This window comes from Nasonia vitripennis, assembly GCF_009193385.2.
Source record: "Nasonia vitripennis strain AsymCx chromosome 2 unlocalized genomic scaffold, Nvit_psr_1.1 chr2_random0006, whole genome shotgun sequence".
Lineage (NCBI taxonomy): Eukaryota > Metazoa > Arthropoda > Insecta > Hymenoptera > Pteromalidae > Nasonia > Nasonia vitripennis.
In genome coordinates, this window is record NW_022279613.1 from 1,845,319 (window position 1) to 1,851,444 (window position 6,126).

At 38.9% G+C, this 6,126-nt stretch overlaps 1 long non-coding RNA gene across 1 annotated transcript; it reads left to right on the plus strand.

Moving 5' to 3' along the window:
- The first annotated feature begins 1,139 nt into the window (after positions 1 to 1,139).
- Positions 1,140 to 2,544, plus strand: LOC116416465. The gene is made up of 3 exons (XR_004226881.1): positions 1,140 to 1,501; positions 1,812 to 1,867; positions 2,486 to 2,544. It is a non-coding gene; the product is annotated as an uncharacterized LOC116416465 (long non-coding RNA).
- Positions 2,545 to 6,126: the final 3,582 nt, after the last annotated feature.

Here is a 6,126-nt window from a genome sequence, read left to right on the forward strand (position 1 = left end):
CGATATGGCCAAAACCAAGACATTTATAACACCTAAGCTGCTCGTTTTTGCGGTTAGCCACCCGGATCCTACAGTTGACCCATCCTTTTCTGATCTTAGCCGCTATCTAAGCTGGTACCCGTATTACTGCAATCTGCGTGTCACCGTACGTCTTTCGGAGAGATCTTATCATAGAGTCTTCTATGATGTTCTCTTTGCCAATTTCCTTCTGTAGTGCTTCTAGTACCTTCTCTTTTAAGGTAAGCATGTCTAGATCTCTTACTTCAATGGTTTCTTCTTGCTGGAGTACTCTTATTGTGGCGCCTTCCACTAGTACCGCTTTAACTGCTTCTTGGAAGTCCAAGATTTTGACTTCTCTTGTGCGTTTAAGCTCTATCAGAAGATCTCCTGCAACTGTTCTGCGTATTTTATTTACGCTATTCACCAGCATCTTAAGTGACGGAGCCGCTTTCATTTTTGACAAAATGTCTGCATAGCTCTTTCCTTCTGCAGGCTTGATGATTAAAGCATCCGGTCTAAGAGGTCTTGCCCGCTTTGGTCCATCCTTACTGGCCCTATTCTGGTTTGTAACGCCAGGGACACTTTTATCCTCTTTGCTTGCCTTTCTTTCCTTTTTCTTTGACTTTCTTGTGGCGACTTTCTGCCATGCTGCCTTTTTAGGTTGATTATGCTCTTCTTTATTTCCTCCATTTCTATCCTACGGAGTAGTTGGGGCTTTCTTTGTTGTACCCACCTTCCGAGATCTAAGACTTGGGGTTGCCTGGGTTTCCTCCCCTGAGTTCCCGGGCGTTGGCATTGCTATAAGTTATCATCTGCCATGCAGAGATTCTTATAGCTTGCTCTTATGATTCAGGCAAGATTTTTAACTTTTTTGTGCATATTGTGCCTGTCCCTGACATAGTCCATCAATTCATCAATTCTGCTGCCAAGGCGATCCAAGTGCGCATTCCTTTGCGTTATGCAAACAGCTCTCTTATCTTTGTCTGCATCAACCTTTATTTCCATATCACCTGCGTCTCTACATGCAGCAGTGGTCAGGTGACAAACCTCTGCGGCTCCTAAATGAGTTTGCCTCCCACCCCCCCCCCCCCCCCCAAACTCTATGAGGCCAGCGCCAACTACCAGGGCTTTCACCCGATCGGAATCGACGGCGGGACTGGGCTCTGTGGCTTGATCCGTGTGTGTGTGTGTACACGCAGTCAAATACACATAAAACACACATACACGTACATGCTAAAAGATTTTGATGACGTTTACAAACGTTATAGCTGACTTTAACTTTTTATAGCTACAGTTAGCACACCTTAAAAAGTAAAGTCACTATACCTTCTGAGAGCACATCGCAACTCTTGCTAGCCATGAGCCTTGAAATCTTTTGGATGAAGAAGAGGAAGCAAATAAAGAGAATCAAGGCACTATGACCGAAAATTCAACTAATGCGCAAGTAATAAAAGGAAACCAAACATCCAAAAAAGGAAGCCAAAGAAATATAAAATAGCGGGTTAGTAGTTTCATCTTTAACTTACATTATTTCCTCTGTGTAACTTTTTAAACTGCTCTTTTCCCCCCTCCCTCCCTCTCTGTTCCCCGCCCCTCTCTCTTCTCATCCCACCCCCTCCCCCTCCCTCTCTCTCCTCTCTTTCTTTTTCTCCCCACCTCACTTTTTTCTAGAACTATTAATTTTCTTGTTTCTCTTTATTTCTCTTTTTATAGTGCTTACTCTTACTTGCCTTCTTCCTTTGCTTCTCTACATCTGTCACTTTATTTTCTTCTTTACTTTTGATATATTTTATTCTTCTATTTATTTGCAGAAAAATTCGAGCTTAACATAGGACACAAGAGATATGAAGAGCTGGACGAAGACACGGTATGTCATGTTTTTTGTTTTTAATCCTTTCTTAAAAAAGTGATGGGCTTTATCGTGAAACATTTAATAAATAATCAGTCGCCTGCTACAAGAATTTAGGAACGCAAATTAAACGTGCGAATTTTATTACATAACCTACAATCGCTTTAAATTGTTGATGCTCAGCAGGCGGCAAAATTCAAATTTTATTTATGACATGATAAAAAGATTTACCACTTAGATTTCCTAGTACACCAAAAAAGTTTATCAGCAAACATCTAAATACGAGAATGTTTAACTTTTTTTTTAAATTCAAAAATCGGACTTTTGTATCGGTATTCTTTACCAACAAATTTACTTACAATCTAACAACAAGACTTTCGGAACACCAATCTTATTCATTGTGCATCTAGGGTATAAAGTACCCTAAAACTCCTTCTCTTGATACGAGGCAAGGAAAAAATTATTTCCTTCCATTGATAAGAGAAACTCGATTTTTTATTCATTTTACATGCATGAAAAGTGGTGTTTTTCATGCACGTGTCATAAAAAGTCCATTTCTTGACTGAGTTTGGAAAATATCCATGTGTGTGTCTTTGCCTATATTACAATAATATGATAATATTCAAACATTTTCAGATCTATTTAGGGTTAGATGTCTCAGTAGACAAAGAAATATGGAGAGAAATGAATAAGAGAAAACCTAAGAATTCTACGATCTTTTTGAGAGACTTAATGGAACTTATATGGCCTGAAAACAAGCTAAAAAATAAATGTCTTAAATTACATCTTACCTCGTTTCGATACCCTGGGGAAGAAAGAATGGAGTTTGAGCCAGATCGAATGCAATTACTCAAAGGTACTTAATCAATAATAATTATGAATAAGCATACGAATTCAGTTACAGAAATATTTTGGCATTTGCATGTGTGTATGCAGAATGTTTTTCTCTCGGAGCACAATAGCATATATATTGTGTACCAAGGTCGTAGAATGGGCTTTGTTAGACCGAGTGTGGATTTTGTAGTACAAGTCGAGGAGAGGTAGCACGAACCGCAGGTAAGTACTGCAAACTCTACACTCGGCCTAAAAAACCCACTTAGTCTTTGGTGCACATCATATTTTTTGTAACGAGCGGACATATTTTTGTGTTTTTTCGTACGTGTTAAACAGGGCTGACGTCACTATTTTATAACATAGCAACTACGCTCTTGTTCGAACATTACAAAAAAGTGAAATTCAATTTTTTCGTAAATAATAAATAAATAATGAAAATAAATCAAAATCAACGCATTTTTAAAAAGATTAACAGTTTAATAGATACAAAAAACGCGAAAATCGTTCGTTTGTTACAAAAAAGACATTTAAATATTTCTGATCCTCCTGATCCCTCGTAATTACCCGTCATGATCCCTCGTACTTACCCGCAATTTTACGTGGGCTGGATACCGCTGTCGATTATGACGTAGGAACAAACTTGGCACGAATGATGGAGAATCAGAACTATTTATTACTACATGGTGCACCTAGGAAGGGGAGGGAGAATTGGAATTTTCTAGCGAGCCTTTAGTGACTCTGACTCTAGTTCAAGCATCATCTTAGACAGAAAAAGCCACTTTCTCCTTGTTACCCATCATACTTTTTTAACTACGTCAAATCGGCTCCTTTTGCGCACGAAAAACGAATAGGAAATGAAGGACTTCACAGTATATATCATTTCAATAAAATATCATTCTTACGTTCTTACAAGTTTTTTCAAAAAATCATAATTTATTAGTTTTCGCTTTATGCATACATCTATGCAGTAGCATCGTGCTGTAGAAAAATGCTCTGAGAGCCCATCTTCAAAATGTTATTTCTTGAAATTATATTGTATCTTGAATATAGAACATTTATCAAGACTTTTGTTTAACAAATGAAGTACGACCAAAACCTTAAGTTTCAAAGTTTTTCAAAGAACGCTTGTCTTCTGCTGCAACAAAGATGAACTCGATACTGACAGTAACTCGTACAGACTAATAAACCACTGAACATATACAACCCTTATCTCATAATCGCATAAACTCCTGAATCTATAAATTTGTATTACTTCCTTACAACCATTAATCAATTAACCATAAAATCCTAAAACCTTTGAATCCAGAATTTCTTGAGCTCATAAATCCATAACAGAATAAAACTACATTGAACTGACATGTTTTGTACATATTATAAGCCAGGCAAAACATTGCCAAAAGCCAGATTGAATAATGGTTATTTTATCACTATTCCAAACACTTTTTTAGTTGTCTTACTCTAAAGAAGGCACGTGGAAAGTAAAAACTAAAAACCGCGCCGAGCGCATCTAAAGTAGTTAACGAGCATCAAAAATACATCAGGATCTTTCTTTAAATACATAAAATTCTTTCTTTTCCCTTCGTAGTTTCAACAATCAGTACCGTCCTTATCAGGAAACTATCAAAGTAGGTTTTATTTAATCGAAATGTTCCTGTACGTGCAAAAAGTTAATTAACAATAACCTAAAGTAAAAACTCGCAATTACGGAATCGTTGTCAGTATAGAATGTTTTCCTGCTGAGTTCAATTTTTGCAGGTCAACAGCGAATTTATGAGTGAGTCAGTGCTATAAAAGAAAAGTGATGGGCTTATACACTAGTATCTTGCACGGGCATGGATAGTGTTTTTATACCTTTATTCACTTTAGCACTCTATTTTTTGTCCCTACTTTTGTTTTGAACGCCTTTTTACTACCAATTTTCTGGCTCATACCTCTTACGCCTGCGAGGCATTTCCAGTCAGGACCCAGACTCACACATTTGCTAGTTAAGCTGACAATAGTTTGTTTTAGCGACCAGCTCCTCACCAGTAAGGCCGACTTTCTCTGTCTAGTGCATCGGACTGGCTACCCGCTACCCTAATATTTTTTTTATTTACCTTTGATATATTCTTCACTATTGTTTCGCATTCGCCCAGGCATGTGCCTGTGAGACAGGAAACCCCGAAATTACACTGAAAAAAAAATCCAAGTGACTTTACGGGGGATCAAATTCTTGACGCCTTGAACAGCTGAGTTTTCGTTAGTTAAGGTGCGTGCCTTAACCAACTGAGCCACGCACCGCTCATTAGTCATGCTTGGGTGCCCAATACACATCGTGCCGTATCGGACTATTTATGACACTTGTATCGTAATATGCAATTATATCGAGGCTGATCCAGCAATCATTTTCAGAAGTATTAACATTATTATTTACGAATTCGTAGCTATTTTCTGTATGTGAATCAGGCTTCTTCATGCTGTTTTGTCAAATTTTAAGAAAGCTTCTTGACAAGAAATAAGAAGGTTAACCTATTGATATTGAACTTTCATTTTTGTCGATTTTGGGTAGGCCACAGTACCTTGGCAGGGCTGCATCTATCTAAAGTGTCTTAGTAATTTGCCTCGTTAACCTATAACATTACACCTTACAATTTCTTGTTGACAGCTACGGCAATTAGGCATGTCAAGTTAGCCGCCCTTAACTCCTCTGTCCCCGTTAAGGAGACATCCCACAAGCTCTGCCTCGACCCCGTGAAAATAGGACATCTAAACAGTAGGTGAGAGGTGGTATTTTCTTCTTCTTTGCATTACCTGCAATCCTCAGAATCTGTGTATCCTATTTTCTGTAGGTGGTACATTACCTTTCAGTGTTCAGTTAGCCAGTCCACGGCTAACCTGAATCCATTTATTCTTAGTCCTCTGGTAGACGCAAGCTATTTCACCGGTAGGGTGTAACCTATGATATCTTTGGCCTGTCTAACTCCATTGGCATTTTGCTACCTTGCACAGCGTTGCTATTTGCCAATAACTCCAACGTCTGTCTACAGTTTAGATCAACTGGTAATGTGATCTTTACAAGAGATTGTATGCTCCCTCGACCAGCATACCAGTCTTCTAGGTGCCATCACAGAGTTACTTCAAAAGAACTTCTTAGCTATAGAGAGACGCTGAAAGTACTAGCAAATCGCAACGTCGTAAGACTACTGTGGGTCCCAGGTGTCCAGAGTGGTGGGCAACGAAATGGTGGACAGGCTGGCGGGCAGAGGCGCTGATAACCTCTGCGCTGGCTTAACAAAGAACTGAGCGCCAAATTGCAGAATGCCGAGGGACTCAGGCAGTCCAAGAACATTTTAGGCGATAGCCCTCCTACAAAATTGCTTAAGGCTGCAAGAGGACTTAGTAGAAATGGATTAAGATTAGCCGTGGGCGAGTATCGCTTTACGTAGAGACTTTCTCCAAGTGAC